General features: G+C 42.2%; 1 protein-coding gene across 6 annotated transcripts in view; it reads left to right on the top strand.

Moving 5' to 3' along the window:
- The first annotated feature begins 1,145 nt into the window (after nucleotides 1-1,145).
- Nucleotides 1,146-16,811, top strand: part of nrxn2b (neurexin 2b) — a 687,884-nt gene continuing 672,218 nt past the window's right edge. For 3 of the 6 annotated variants that reach the window (XM_014336560.2, XM_014336561.2, XM_014336563.2), the window contains exon 1: nucleotides 1,146-1,542. The gene's annotated coding sequence lies outside the window, so the exon portion shown is untranslated. The remainder of the gene's footprint in view (nucleotides 1,543-16,811) is intronic. The other 3 variants (XM_014336562.2, XM_014336559.2, XM_005931593.2) reach the window with 2 other exon arrangements.

Genomic DNA, 16,811 nt, shown 5'->3' with positions numbered 1-16,811 from the left:
TCAAAGATTTAAACAAAAATGCAATAAGTAATAATAAGAGCTAACTCCGAGGAATAGATCATTTAATTTAGAATTACTTTACATTACAGTAATATATGCATCTGTCTGTACATCCGACACTGTGGAAAATATTAACAATGGTGATTATGAAAAACATGAAATTTTCATTTTGTTCCTTTGCTGTGAGGAGTTATAGCTTTAAAAAAAAAACTGTGATTGGACCATGCTCAGAGCATATGCACCTTTTATCCCTTCAAACTGACTTACAGAGTGTCCATACTACAAGAAACAAACAAGATACAGATATACAGGCAGAATGGGATGCTTTTTGACCAGGGTCTTGTAGATCTCAGTAGATTTGCAAACACCAGGTTTTGGTTTGTTTTTAAATCACTTAAGTAAGATGAAGTTAATACTTTTACATTCATTCAGTTTTTTCTTTTTCTTTTTTATCATAAACAAAAAAGCACACCCTTATGTAATCCAAGATTTTAATATTCTCTTTATATATACGCTGTATTTCGTTTTAACTCACCTATTTGGGATATCATAAATTATTATGGGGTATTTTTCTGTGTGGATTCAAATAAACAAACTATCTGCAGAAGAAGAAAAAAGATCCCTTTTATGTTGTTTTCCCTTTAATTATGAAGTTCAAAAGGAGCTTGTGGACTCGCTCTTTTGTTTACATAATTGCCTGCAGAAATGTTTCAGTTTGCGAGCAGTCATTAGAAAATAATAGCAGCAGTGCACTCTATTGTTGTATCTTAAATAAGTCTGGGCTTTATTGCTCCATTTTGACTCAGACAAATGTAATGTATATTACATTCACAAACAGCTTGTGGCAGTCTATTGGCTCTCATCTTTGCATTACTGGATGAACCTGTGACCATGGTTCTCAACCTATAAAATCTGTGGCCCATTTTGGGGGAGGGGGTTATGTTTTGTTGTTTGATAACCGTGTCTATGGATTTCTAAATCCTTCACTCTCTATGTGTGGTAACTCCTGAGGGAGAGAAGTATCTGCATAATACACCTGCCCTCTTCGCCCGGGGTGAAGTAGCCTTGTCCAGCCGGAGTGGGGCGTGTCTCCGTGGGCGGCCTCTTCAGTGCGGTGCCGCTGCCACTGCTGCTGATGCCGCTGTCTTCTGTTCCAGTGGATGCAGGTGGAGGTGCGTCAAAAGGCCCTTAAAGCAACCACAAGAAACAGGGTGCCAGGACCTTCACAATAAAAGTCACAACGGAACACATCAGCGTGGATGTTTTAATTTGGAAAGAAGAATCTAAAGCGGAGTTTCCTGCCTTCTGGCTAGCTTGACAGCAGGGATGCAGGTGGAGCGGCTCGGCCAGGACCGTTCACATCTGTCTTGAAGGAGAGAGGGGGGGAAGAAAACCTGCGTTCGGGTCTGTTCAACGCTCTGGATAAAAATTGAACAGAAAATAAGCGTAGAAGCCTGAACTACGTCCAGACTATACCCAGGGATATTTACAAACCTCCCCAAGTCTGGAGAATAATATCGAAGGGATTGCCGCAAAATACAAGTAAGGACTTTTTTCTTCTTCTTTGCTTTGGTGACTGTATGGCTCTGTGTGTCACTCCGTGTGTGCGTGTGCGCTCTTTTTTCCCTTCTTTCTTTTGGCCATAAGGATTTGTCCTTCTGTGGAAAGGCTTTTCAATTGGTGACAGGTGATGTCAGGAAAAAATAAAAGCTACACTAAAACACTCCTCGCTTTGTGCTGTTGAGATGTAGCGAGCAGCAAATGATGCGTAATGGGTCAATATTTGGAGGAGATTTGGGAGGCGAGTGGATTTGAGGTCTGCTGTTTGTTTTCTGCGGCTCTTGGAGCAGACACGCTGAATTTGGCGTGCGGGGGGGAATGATGGACATATGTGGTTTGAAACCACGCGTGACAGCAATGTCAGAGTGTGGGAATTGAGTAAAATAAAATAAAATAAAATAAAATAAAGGGAACAAAAATCTTTCTATTTCACCGAGGTGACGGTTAATTGGAAAGTCAGTTTTTGTGCCTCGGTGAGCTGTGGCTGTATTTACGCAACGTGCAGATGACTTGAGAGGTTATTCTTACAGGTTCCGACCTTCGTTAAACCCGAGGTCTTGTTTCAAATTAGCTGCTCGGCTTTAGAACAGAATATATGGTTGAATTATAGCGAGTGTACGCTGTGGGATAATACTTCTCGCCTATTTCGTTACCCACTCGCACACAGCCTGATTAATTGTACGCACTTCTTCAGTCCAAAAAGAGCGAATTTTGCTGGGAGTCCTCTCACTGAGTAGTCGGTTTCTGATTTTGGCTTTACCCGCTGGGATTTTTCATCCAGCAGCATTTTACTTCAAATTATTAGAAATGCAAGGATAAAAGGAAAAGATGCCCCGGACAATTGTGCCCCCCGAGGGTATACTCTTGAATGAACAGATGCGGGGTTTTTTTTATATGTTAAACGACAGAAATCCTATGGTCTGTAACTCTCCTCCCTAAAGCGACCTCAGAAGTGTTTCTCCAAGTAAAACTGATCCGCACAACGAGTTGGAAATGCACGCACGCAGGTGCGTGGGTATTTTGGACTCTATATTGCGCCGAGTAGTGTACTGCGACCGTACGAGACTCCTGCGCCACCGTGTCGCCAAACGCCCACTGGGGTGCTTAACGGTGCCTCCGCACAAAATCCCCGAGCCAAAAGAGTAATTAACAAGTGCTACAGATCGGTAAAATCCCCGATTATCAGATTCAAGGCTGGGTTGTTGTTAGTTGTACTGGCCAATATCTTAACTGAGCACTGAGCTCTGTCTTGTTCGGCGCCGCAGAGGCAGACGCGGACGCTGATGGGAAGGACCAGAGAGAGGAAAGCAGACGCCACATGATGAACGTCTGTGTGAACGCCAGCGGGAAGCTGACCTGCTCGGTGCTTTTAAAATGAAGCCCAGTGAACTTTTAATAAATACGAGAGCATTAGCTCGCCGTTATGTTTATTGCTTGCATCTTGATTACTAATAAAAAACGAGTCCTATTTCATTTTCTTTTTCTTTTTTGGGGGGCATATTATGTTGCCTTTTTATGACCTTGCGAAATATCAGTGGCAAAGAAGATGCTCACTGTTTATCAAAGTTGGAAGAACACAGAGAGAAGCGTCCCAGCTCTTACTCACTGACCTGGATTCATTAGTTGAAGGAGTAAATGAAACCCTCGAAGGGGGGGGGACCACACATGAGGTGGTATTTCTTATGAAGCCACCCATGTTCTTAATGCAGATGAAGCCCTGCAGGAGAGATCCACTAAGGTGATATGACTCACTTCCTGGTTACTTTGTCAAGCTAGAAATGTGCCGGCTCACAAATGTGGGACACAAGTCTACACTACAGAAGTCCAGCGGCACTTAACTCACAGGTCAAAATCTTTTTTGTTGTTCCATCTTTTGTCATTATTATTGTTATTCAATCAACACTGACAGCACACGTCTTTCCCCAGAAATACTTGTACTCTGGCAGTTTCTTGTTAAATCCCACTTGGTAAAAAGAAACACCATCAACACAGTCTAATGACTCCAGCTTTGACAATGGCTTTAGAAATACCTAAATAGCTTCTCCATTTTATAACAATACACACTGAGCAGACACCTTCGACAGAAAATGGGCCCGTATACAGTTCCACTTTTGTTCTCAGAGCTTTCAGTGCACTTCATGAAGGGTGCTTAACATTGCTTTTGTGGGTTGAGATGACTTATAATAATTGCAAATTCCTCTGCAATTTGAATAATTTTTCCAGACCTTTTCACTGTTTGTTATTCAGTGAGTGCAAAAAGTGGATTTGAGGTCCTGTGCTTCTCTTTGTTTTCGCTCATTCCTCTGTCATGAGGTTTCCACCAACTTTCCTGAATACAAATCTCCAGCTTTTCAACTCAAATGCCATCATTCTGGGTCAACACACAGCCATCAGCCTGTTTTTATGCTGGAAAATAACCTTTGCAAAAGTATAATGTGACTTATTGAGAAGACTCTACTCTATGTAGGAGAAATCTGTAGACAAAGATCAGCAGAGCTATTATCAGGGAATAGATTTAATAAAGGACCTAGACTTAATGTGATTAATGAGAGATTCAGTCTTAGGTTGGGTGTATTTTAGCTCAGATCCAGCCCTTGAAGCAGCTGGCTGAGGCATCACTCAGAAATTCTATATACTCATAGGTCAGTGTTTTGAGCAGCTGACATCTTTTCTCTGACAGCGAGACAGAGCTGAGAAACTGTCTTCTACCTCACCTCCCACTAAACACGGGTACTCATGCTCTCCCCACGCCTCCCCTCTGCCCTGCCTGGCCCCTCCGGTTTACCACCGAAGAGACCAAGAGAGTAAAATTGGAAGAGAAGAGAATCGGAATGGGTAATCTGCCTGTAATCCCACAAAGAGAGCAATCTGCCTCATTAACTCACTATTCTGCTGCTTGCCGCGTGGCTCTCATCCATCTTTCTGTCCATTTGTCCACCATCCGCCCCCAGTGCAGGACAAAAGAGATGCTATATGCTATAGAGGTGCACAGGGGAGCTAGAAACAAGGTAGAAACTTGCGCTTCTGTTAGAAAAGAAGGAGGAAATGCAACAGAAATATGAAAAGAAAGATTTCTCTCTCCCTCATGCCCTCCATTTTAGCTGTGGGGACGATGATAAGCATGGTTGCTATGTGTTCTGCTTATAATGTTAGCTCCTTTGATAAAGTGTGTAGAAGAAGAGCCTGTGAGGCAAAGACAGAGTGAAGCACCTTTCATTGTCTCACGGTGATTGCATGAATGGATCTGCAAGTGAAAGAGATGGAGCAGCACACAGACTGAAGAGAGAGGATACAGTATGGCCTATCGATCCTATCAGTTTACGCCCTTGCCTCCTGTGTGGCCTTGCCGGTAGGATATCCGTGCCTAGATTGAGACTAATCTTAGTCAGCCTGGCAGGACATTTATTATTGAGCATATCAAAGCTAATACATTTCTCAGAGCGCTGTCAGATGCAGAGGGAAAAAAAAATTGTCATGTGATGGAGCCGTTTGAGTTCAAAGCTCTGTGTGGTTTTTAACAAGTTGCCTTTGGTCTTTCTAAATGAGAAGGAGTTTTATGTTGAAAAAAGCTGGAACTGTGCCATATACCCTACTGTATTCCACAAAGATTGGGTCATGAATTCATTCAGCAGAGCTTGCAAGTGCATTTGAATCTTGGATGATGGTTTTCTCTTCCCCCCCCACTTCACGAATTGTTGAAAGTAATGTAATCCCAGACCTCTTTTTTCATATCTGAGTAACCCCCGAAAAGCAGGCTCTTCCAATGAATTAATGAAGATGTTCTTTGTAGCCTCCAGTGAGAGCTTGATGTGAAATATTTGCATTACCATATTGCTCGCCTTTTAGCAGCCTCAACCAAGATCCTTGGTGCTACAGTTTAGCTGGAATTCATTAAAGAGAATAGTGAAGTATCAGTAACACACAAATAAAACTTCTCTTCCCGTCTCTTCTTTGGGCTCGCCTCAAATGTCGTCTCCACCAGGTGCTGCCAAGTCTAGACCTAAAAGAACTCTTGGCCTGAGAATTTATGTTTCAGGTGTGGGACACATCTCTTTAGCACCTGCAGGCGAGCTAGTTAACCTAAATTACTCGAGCAGCACAAAGGTAGCTGCTGTTTCTCAGGTTTAAAAATATCATGGCTGCTTCCTTATTTGGAAAGGCATGTTGTGGGGGAAAACATGATGATCAACAACCTAAAGTTAGCCCTTCCTTTCAGAGTCAGCCAATGATTGGAGGTCTTTGGCACTGTAGAACCTGTAAGACCAATAGAACAGTTCTGAGCCTTATATCTAAACAGCAAGGCTGCCTCCATCTTTCAGCTATACCCATCTATTCCAGGGTATGCTAACATGAAGCTAGCCGTGAAAGGATCCTATTTCGAAGTGGAGCAGGTTGCGTAACAGGGATATGGGACACAAAAAAACCCCACATAAGAGTTTTATGCTCATAATTGAGGAGTGGGTGTAAGTAACTAATCCTTATGCTGTGGGATATCAGTCATCCACACTATTGCTAGTTCTCTATAATCATGCAGTTTGTTTGCATAACACTTGCATATCGAAGCACACAATAGCATTTACTTCCAAAGATAAGTGCTGGACTTTAACATTAACCACTTACACACAATTTAGACATCAAAGCACAGTATGAGGCTATTTTCTTTAACCATTTTTAAAGATGCAGGGAGTGTGGAGAGTTCAGTCATCACTTATCAATATGAATGCGTCTGCGCCGACCCAAACACAGATCTATATTTCCATTCATTCATGCGTTGGCCGCTGAGTTCCAGCGAGCCAGGTTTCCTCAGACCACATTTTTAACCGAGCTTGTCTCTGTGCATGTTTTTCTTTCTTTTCTGTACACCTCCTCCCACCTTCTTTCGTGAATCTCAACAGACCAACTTGAATAACTGTAAGTACTGCTCTCAGTCAAGTGCCCTTAAGAGAATTGTTGTTCTCCCCCACAGTTTATTCCTCTTCTAGAAATCCATAAAGCTTTTGTCCGCACTGTCATAAATGAACATATTTTCATGGAGCCATCCCTGCAGCCAAATCAATATGAGATATTCGAACATGAGTTATTCGTGCAAAAAGCTCCTTAGCCTACAAGTCCAGCTCTAGCCCCGTTCTGAAGTGTAACTATTTTCCAGTCCCAGCGTTCAGCTGTTCCTTATGTTTTATTCACCATCTGAAATTAGGTCTGGATTGTTCCTACGTGCAGGATGAATGAACTGAGCGACAGGGGGCACTCGGGGGCTGATGGGGGTCATGATATTGAGATACTGTCTACTCCTGCAACCACGGCCACACTCAACCCCAGCACGACAGCACTTTTCCCACCAGGCAATGGAAAGGAGTGACTATTCTGCAAGCCACAATGGCCACTTCACTGCAGAGAGGGAAAGGCTTTGGCAGGGCACAATGGGTCTTTTTAGAGAGGTGGTTCTGCTGTTGCCGGGGTTTGCTTTGGGTTTGTGCAGCCAGCGTACCTTCATCAGGCTTCTCTTGTCACTGATACGATGGCACTCTTTTCGCAGGCGGCCACAGGGCAGAATGTGGGAATAGCCACCATTTATCCCACAGAACTCTCATGTCGAGCGCTCTCAGGAGCCAAGGGCACAGGTTGAGCAGACAGGGTCAAACAATTACTCAACACTATTCTCTCAGTTGTAATGAGCCAGGAATACAGAAGCACCATTGAGCAATGACTGCTGGCACAATTTTGAGATTCAAAGTAAAAACAGACATAAAACAGGCATCGAGTTCAGTCACATTTAGCTTTATTGTATTTGTATAGTTGTAATGTATCAGGCTTTCAAGCACTGTGTTTCTTGAATATTTGTTTTTAGTAGTAAAAAAACAATCTCACTGATAGCCACGGTGCTAATTTTTCTTTGCACTCTTTCAAATTTCCGTTTTAGTAACTTCTCTGTTGCCGGTGCAGATTTTTTTCTCCCCATTTTCCTATTTGTCAAAAGCAAATGAGACCTGTGTCACATTTGTGCCAATCTGCCACTTTGGCTGCCACTTTCCTGTTCTGAAGGAGAAAAGCAAAGATGTGAAGGCTAAATGTGTCAGAATGATGGTAAGAGGAAAAGAGGCGGAGAAGAGAGAATGAGCAGGGTGTGGAGAGGGAGAGCTGAGTCGAAGGCCATCCATCCCTTCCTCCATCTTAGTCCAGCTGTTTCAGTCCAGCCATCCATCCAAATAGCTTCAGTGAGACTTGCTGACTAACTGCTGAGATGCAGTACAGACTTTTTATTTAGTTTGTCGGACTGTGTGCTTCTCCAAGAAAATGCACAGTCTACTGTTTTTTCCTGCATTTCTGTCCCATATGCTTCTATTTAGTTGTGAATCAGTGAGCTGAAATATAAAATCCTTATTCCTTACTATTTTGACTTGAATATGCCTTAAATATGTCGTTGCCCCAATTTATAAACTCTGTTTAAAGACATAATGCAATAATAGTGCAACAATGATGCAGTTTGTTTTTGCTGCTTTTGCTGTCCCCCAGCAAAACATCTTCTACTGCACAAAAAAAAGATGTTGCACGTTTCCAGCAGGTATTTGTTTTTTTTAATTAGAATAACAACTAATTTGAGACGATATTAACTGAAACCACATCAACAGTGTGTGTATTTTCATGCCGAGTGTAAAATCTGAACTGTCGTGATTTTGAACACTATCTGTATTTTAAGACATTCTGGGATTGGTTTCAGCAGAAACTGAAGGTGTCCAAAGCTGAAGCCTCTCAGATCATGGTCTGGATATTAAATAAGCCCAGACTTGACTGCTTTGGGATCACAGCCACTCTTCCTTGCAATGGTGCTAATTATGGGGGTTTAGCACTTACCAGGTTTCCAAGTCTGTCTCTCTACCATTTCCAAATGGAGCAGTCCAGGATTCATCAGTGTTTTCCCTATGTTCCAAGCTGGTGTGTCACACCATTTGGCCTGGGTGTTCCGGGACTGGAATATACGATGACACGTTCCTCCCACTCCCCAGCGAGTCCCTGGAATAACTATGTGATTTGACATGGCCCCCGGTGTACAACAAGCTGTAGAGTGTGGGAGACAGGAAGTGTGCATGTGTGTCACAGATGGTATTAGCGCCAGAAACGCTCGGACTTGTTTTGACAAAGCAGATCCCTAAGAATGTATTGGTGTTTTCCACCTCTCATATGGCACAGCAGCCTGTCACCTTGGCATGTCTTGAAGAAACATAGCAGTCATCAAAACCTGGATTCCCACAATAGGGTATTATTTTGTTTTTAATTCACTGGTATTTATTACCTTGTGTATTTTAATTGTAAGTGTTACAAGACACATTGCATGAACTAAAAGACAAAGACAAACAAACGCTAGCTTATTTGATTTTGCTCTTACAGTATTAAACCAGAGATGGAGTTGAATAATAACACCCACGTTACAGTAAGAAGAAGGGCCAACATCATCACAGGGGATAGCTTCCAGGCTGATAGAGAGTCAGATACTAACAGAGAGGAAAAAAGACAAAAATGGAGAAAAGAAGGAAACAGAGGCAGATTACAGGAGCCCAGAGGACCTCTTAGGTTTTCCAAAACACAGAAGCTGTGCTGAAAAGTCAGCCGTTCCAAAGACCTATCAAACTTCTTCAGAGCATTATCGATTGAAAGCTAACACTCTTGCCAAGCCATTTTCTCCAAGGATGCCGCTATCTGCAAGCCGTGCACTTTGCTCTAGTTACCCACTATTCACTGGCTAACCCAGCTCAACTCTCAATCTGTAAGACTTAGTCACACCTGTGTGGCCCGGAGCAAGTCAGTGAGTAGAGTGAGAGAGTGTGTTGTTCTCTCCTCTGAGTAGAAGCAATTTCTTGGAGTTCTCACACATTTGCAAAGTGATCACATCCAGCAGTTGTAATCAACATTATAAATGGTAGAAGATGTATATATTTCACTTGTTAGGCTACATGGCTGGTAGAAAGTTGACACTGAGATGCATTGCTTATGGATGGGGAGGTTTAACTTATGCTGCTTTGAAGCTGGAAGCGGTGCTATATATTTTATGTGCATGTGAGAGCTGAACAGCCCCGCTTTACAAATGGCATGGCATCAAAAAGCATTTCTGGCTTCATTTTGTATTTTTGGATCAATTGAATATACCACATACACACTCTTAAATATCCAGGTCTCATCTTATCTTAAAGACCTCATAGTACCACAATGAGGTTTTTAAGATAAGCTCACCCCAATGGAGCACTTTGCTCTCAGACAGCTGGGTTACTTGTGGTAAAACTTTCCATTTTGATACTGCTTATAGTTAGGGTTGGATCAGGTGATCAGGAGTAGTTCTACTCGAATAGGCCTAGGTGGCTGGGAGCTTCTCATGATGGGCTGAATGTCTCTTCTTCATTCACCTTGTTTGATTGTCTGTGTGTTTTTACACTGCTTTGCATTTGCACCCCCAAACAGTTATGGCAGATGGTACCTCTCCCTGAGCCTGGTTCTGTCAGTGGTTTCTTCCTGTTAAAAGGCAGTTTTTCCTTTCTGCTGTCGACAAATACTTGCTCACAGAGAAATCATCAGATTGTTGGGCCTTTCTCTGTATTACTGTAGGATTTTTACCTTACAGTATAAAGCGCCTTGAAGTGACTGTTTTGTTGAGGTGAAGTGGCTCATGTAGTTTTCACAGTATTCTTAGGATTACAGGTTTAAAACATGCAAATATCTGCGGCAGGAACCAAGTTTGTGAATAGTGGAAAATTTAAAAAAATGTAAAAAAAAAAAAGAAGGATTTCATAACAACTGCTATATTTTTTACCGTTTGAAATATGGAAACTAAAACTAGTTGTAGCCCAGTAACTGCTGTATTCATCGGGTCAGCGACAGAAAGCATTTTTACTTTATGTGGGCAAACAGGAAAACTGTAAATCAGAGTACTTGAAAGGAAACTGACCACCAAAAGCCTCAATCCTTGCTTTCCTTCATCAGTCAAAGTACAGGCGACCGTGGCTCAGGGGGTTGGGAATCGCATCTGTAACCGGAAGGTCGCCGGTGCGATCCCTGGGCTCTCTGTCCTGGTCGTTGTGTCCCTGGGCAAGACACTTTACCCTACTTGCCTACTGGTGTTGGCCAGAGGGGCCGATGGCGCGATATGGCAGCCTCGCTTCTGTCAGTCTGCCCCAGGGCAGCTGTGGCTACAACTGTAGCTTGCCTCCACCAGTGTGTGAATGTGAGAGTGTATGAATAGTGGTATTGTAAAGCGCTTTGGGTGCCTTGAAAAGCGCTATATAAATCCAATCCATTATTATTATTAACCAAAACCACAACGCTTAACCAAAATTTGAGATGTCCAGAATAAATGTGCAGTCTTCCTTCATATTATTCCTTAAGCTACAGAGTTTAGTCAGTTCAGATCTTCTCCATCTGCTGCCTGCAGTCAAATGTGGAGTGTTAGCTCTGAGTATTTCAGTGACCTTCCGTGATGTCATTAAGTGTTTGTGGCACATTCCACAGTGCGTTGCCACCTCCTGCCTCTTCACTTTAGCAGTGCAGCTGAACCAGAAACAATGGGTGCACGGCGCACCGTGGAATAGGTCACAAGGACTCCATGACTATCAAGGAAGGACATGCTTTGTGCACACGGTCCATTGGCACACAGCTCTTAGTGCTGCCACTGTTTTGAGAGCTGCCGTCGCTTCAGCACCATGGACAGATCTCTACCCACATGCTTTGTTTCCTCTCTCCCACACTGCTGCCTGTCTCACAATGCCAGACTATTACGTTAGTCAGCTAACCTTGGGTTTAACACTGACTTTCTTGTTGCATGAAGATGCCTTAATTTTAATGGCAGCTTATCGCCGTGGTAACCTATGCTGAATATCATCGCTCAGATTCTCCATAAATGGTTCAGCAAATGATTAAAACATCATTTGAATGATGTTGAAAGAGCAAGTCAATGTTTCACATTTTCCAGCTGTAAAATGTAGAGTCTAACACATTAAGAGCTGATGTTGGTAAAGCGTAAACATCAATAATGAAATAAAATTAGACTATTAATTGTGCTACAAAACGCCCAACATCGATTGGTCCAGTGTAAACTGTTGCCCTCATATTTCATCATTGCAGCTCTGGAGAACATGAGACCAACTTTTTAAATAGAAATCTTTTAACAGAATCGATACACGGCACAGTGATAATGGCAAGCACACTACGTCTGCTGTGTTCTGGTGATGCTTTGCTTCTAACAATTTAGATTTTTTTGCTTGTTTACCAAGCAAAAAAATACACACAGTGTTTTTTTTTTCTAATTTATCTGTGTTGACACAGACATGATGTGTCAACAAACAAAGCGCTAAGCACCATTCCTGTTCTTAGAACTTAAGATAAGGTTAAATTTCTGTTGTTATTGATTCTATTTAATGCAGCCAGAGGATAATTTTTATAGCTCATCAGACGGCCCATTTTGTCTGTGAACAGCCAGTGTTGATGGCTGCATGGAAATTCAGTTGGATGGTATCAAAGGTATAAGGAAACAGTCTGACAGAGGCTTACTCTGTATATGGAAATATATCTGGTGCAGAAAGGAAAGGCATGCTGTTTATTCCATACCTTGGACAGCTCCTCTCTTCAGCCCACTCTGCCTCCGCTCTCTTCAAAACCAGCCAATTGTGTCTGAGGGAGTAAGAGGGTTTCAGTACCTTGGACAGCTCCAGCTCTGGGACTGCCGCTCACTGTCCCTCTGCCATTTTTTCCCTCAAACACAGAGGAGCTGTTTATTCAGCACCTCGTTCCCCAAACTTTCCAGCACTATCCTCAGTGTCTGTGTGAATGAATGCAAGTGTGTGTAGCAGACATGGTGTGTACCCTGTCTTTGCTATTGGTAGAGCTCCATACAGCTCCATACATAACCACTGCTGCTCAGGATTCCTGTGATGGTTTAGAGGTGCGTACGTGTGTGTGTGTGTGTGCTTAACTGCACACATTACAACTATGATCTGGTCTTTTTCTCTTTATGTCAACCTTTCTAGGTTTTTCTGAGTCTGGTATTATTTGTTGTTGTTTACCCTCCTGCCAGTGCTAATACTTTCACTCACCACTGTTGCAGAAATTAAGGGAATGTTCTTAGGAAGTAAATAACCATGAAACAACCTAGTCAGGTCTATTTCTAAGTACAACACAAAAATGGTTTGTGTGTGAGTGTATGTGTTGGGCTGGCTACAGCTTAAGCTGTTGTTGTTTTAAAATGAATTATTGACTTATGTGATGCCAATGGGAAGGACCTGAAGCCTCGGTGGGATAAAACTGCTATGATTATGTGTGATTTACAGTCCTCAGATGTGTTAGTGATGACTGTGCATACCTACCCCACCCCCCACACACATGCTCTCATCTCCACCTAGTTCTTTGCACCAATTTCTTACCCCAGTCGTGTATTGCATCTAGCATTTCTTATTTATTTTTTTCGTTTTTATATCGAACTAGACTTGAGCCAAGCATAATCGAGGCTCAGGGCAAGAACTGCTGACTGGAGCCCTTTGATGTTTGGGCTGCTGGTTTTTCGTCAGGTCATGGTGTAAATGTAGTGATGAGGTCATGCAATGTTAAGCCCAAGCCTCTTAGCGCACTTAAGGTAGCTGCAGAATATCTATGTAAGCTCTTTTGAAGTGCATAAATTTTGTCTGATGGCATGTGCAACGTCAGAACTTTTTCACTGAAGGAAATACTGTGGAGATTTATGGAATATCATAGCTAAGCATTTGTGCTCAGTGCGCAATAAGAGCCCAGTGCCATAATATGCACTTGTGCAGGTAAATGTGATAGAATGCATCCTTGTGAATGCAACAAATAAGAAAATGCTATCTATGTAGTATTAAATACATTTTTCTGTTGTTGCACAAAACACACCATCTAATCCCAATTTCAACAACAATGATCACATCCCATAGAATGTGTTTTAGATAAGGTTTTACATGCATATTTATTTTCATATGCAAACCCTCTTTATGTCCCCTGGCACCACCTGTGACCTCGGGTTGAGTAAAGTCAGCTGATTCTCATGTGGCTGCCGATGCCTTTCTCATCCCTGCAGATGGTCCTGATAGGCCATGGCATGGCCCAGGGACAGCTGCTGAGTGTCACAGCAACAGAACGAGATAGCAGTGAGAGGGTGTGAGAGAAGCAAAGGCAGGGGACCGTTTAAGGTGGCTGTGTTTGTGGAGTGCATGATCTGATTTACTTCTTACTGTTTCTCCACTTTATCTTACCACTTCATACACATTAGCGATCTGTGACAATGAACATCCCAAAGAGAATAAAGACCAGTTAAAGTGATCTTTACATTATGGAAAGTAAACTATCTCATGTTTACTCTCTTTTATGAGACACTAGTTTTTATGTGTTATGCTGAAACTGCAAAATAACTACTTCTTTAAGAGGAGAGGAGCTCAACTGTGATTATCGTTCCAGAGTTTTCTGGTCGCTTAGAATATGTCAGGTGAGTTTTGCAGATTTTGCGTAGCAGTATGTTTGCATACAGATTTGTTTTGAGTATATCACAATGATTAAAAAAAAAAACACAGTAGTTCACCCCGTGTTATAATCTCCTGCACTGACCTCATCTCTGTGTGCTGCACAGTGATATACCACCACTGTACAAATGCACATAGGGCACAAAAAGGGCAAAGTTCAGTCAGTCAGGAGCTTTTGCTCTTATTCATTGTTAGCTTGGGCTTGGGTATGAAGTCAGATGGAATGAGGGATGAACTGAGAGGGTGGAGAAATTAGGTAAAGGTGAAAGAGAAAAGGTAACAATAAAAAAATAAATAAGGAGAGAATTGGGTAAGTAATGGGGGACTTCTGGGGGAGGATGATGAGGAGAAATGATTTGTTAAGAAGGAGGTTAAAACAGTTGAGAAAGTAGGGTGGGAAATAATGCTGCATTTAAAAAAACTGAACACAGTAAGACTGTACCAGAGAAAAAGACAGGCAGAGACAGAGAGGAGATGAGGTTTGGTGCCGAGTGCAACCTGTGGTTTGACATTGGCTAACCTTGGCTGTCTGACAGTTGGAAGGAGAGGTTATCTGTCTCCCCTTGGTCCACTCCCTGCTGCTTTAATGAATTTACCGAGGTCTTGGGAATGGCTAATGCACTTGTTTATGTAGGTAAGAAAAAAGGTGGCTGCAAAATTCCCCACAGCTCTTCTTTCATAGAGGGAACCAAATATGCTTGTCAGCAAGTGTCCATGTTCAATTTGGTTACCATTTAGTAGGTTTGAATTCAAATCATGACCTTTGCTATGTGTCCACAGAGTTTTATTTTAGGTCCATATAATGTCTTAATTGGAAAATCTCTTTTTTTATGTTTAAAAAAATCCAGGATAGCAAACAGAAAGTTACCAAAGCAATCCTAATAGCATGATGAATCCCACATGCTGTTTAAAATATCACTTCCTGATCTATTTGCTTGCCTGCATGCTTGGACTATCACTACCAAACCATTCCACTGATGGTGCTTTTTAAACATGTATCTTGTGAACAGGGGTACAGAGAATCTAGGGGGAGATGGGATTGTGATCTCATAGTGCAGGGGCAATGGGACTGTTGTGGAAGGCCATGTGAAGGAGGAAGCAAAATGTATCTGTTCCTAAGAGAGAAAAGAGGGGTCAGAGGACTGCCAGTAAGAAACAGAGAGAGACAACAAGTCAGTGTGAGGGGACAGAATATGGCAGCCTAGGATGGAACATCAGTCATAGTGATACTCGTGGCAAAGATGAGAGGCAGAGAAAACAAGCTCAGAATGAGAAGGAAAGAAAAGATTGGCTAAACTGTGAGAGACAGATCTTTATCTCTTGTGCAGTGTTAAATGCTAAGGATGTTTCTGCTTACTGCAGAGCATGGTTTTCTGAACCCTTTGGGTGTTTTCCTTGTGCCTGACTCCTTAGTGGAGGAGGAGGAGTGAGGAGGCAGAGCACTGGGTTCAAAGAAAGCAGCTTGCCTGTCTGACATTGCTAAGAGATACATCTCCCTCGCCGTCTTTCCCAGGTTAACATAGTTCAGTTGCAATGTAACTGCTTTTGGATTTCATATTTTTACTAGTGTCAACATTGGTTCCCAATGTAGAATAAAACTGACAGGATGGACTGATTGCATGGGTTTGCTAGGGGGTTTATAGAAATTAAGAGAAAGGAGAATTACTGACAGTTTTCCTCAGTGTTGGATTACTCTATTGTGATGGTAAAGCAATGGTTTAAATTGTGTTGTTTGGCCTCAACACAACCGAGGCCAAAAATGTTCACTGCTAAATGGGTGGCTCCTCTTCATACAGTAATGGTACAGTCCAACCTTCACCTGACATGCTGAGATAGTACTTGACATGGTTTAATTTGACTTTGTGATGGTGGTCGAACAGACAGAGACAAATGAACAGAACTACTGAACGGGATGCTAAAAATACATATAGGTACAAGCTAAGTGTTCAGTGTTGAAGTAGACTATTGAATTCCCAGATTGCTAGCTTAATTGTTTTGAAGCTAACAACGTGTGAAAATGAAGCTCAAGGATAAAAATGTGCAAGATGTCAACTGAAATACTAAAAGTCATTTCACATTAAATGTGCACAATTTTACACACAGAGGTGTTTTTTTCTAGTTGCTTATAACGCCAGCTGTGAAGTTAGTGAAGAGGTAAAAAGCTTTCATTTTAGCATGTGTTTGTCAACTTTTGCTATTTTAGTTTAACTGATATCCTCATGTTAACTGCTGAGATTTGTTTACATTGTCCACTCGATGTTCCAGATGTTGCATCCGCAGATTCGTCATTTTCAATAAGTAGTCCCCTCTGCCTGTCAGTATATCATAAGGTTTGACAAGTTTCAAGAGCTCACTGAGCTCCAGTTCATGCTATAGTCCTACTATTGTCTTCATAATAAATTTAAAGTGATAAAAAAGTGCTTTTCCGTGCCATAATTCAGAAGCGGGTGCTTTCCGTGTGACATGGCCAACCAACTCAATGGAGACTTGAGTTTACCTGCGTATATCTTGTTAACTCTGTCAGCTGGTTAACACCTGCTGCTGCTTATTTAGCAAACACATTAACATAGGCAGTAGACAGCTGCCCATGTTAACTGGTGATTGTCACAGTGTAACTTGCGCAGCTGCCTTCTCAATATGATGCAACATCAGGGTGTTGTTTTGTATAAAGTCATCAAATGTGCCCTCGATGGCCGATCGTGGCTCAAGAGTTGGGAGTTCGCCTTGTAATTGGAAGGTTGC

Source organism: Haplochromis burtoni, unplaced genomic scaffold, assembly GCF_018398535.1.
Source record: "Haplochromis burtoni strain Fernald_Lab_line unplaced genomic scaffold, NCSU_Asbu1 Contig_143, whole genome shotgun sequence".
In the NCBI taxonomy this organism is placed as follows: Eukaryota; Metazoa; Chordata; class Actinopteri; order Cichliformes; family Cichlidae; genus Haplochromis; species Haplochromis burtoni.
Note: the sequence above shows the minus strand (reverse complement) of the source record. Positions and strands in the feature narration are given on the sequence as shown.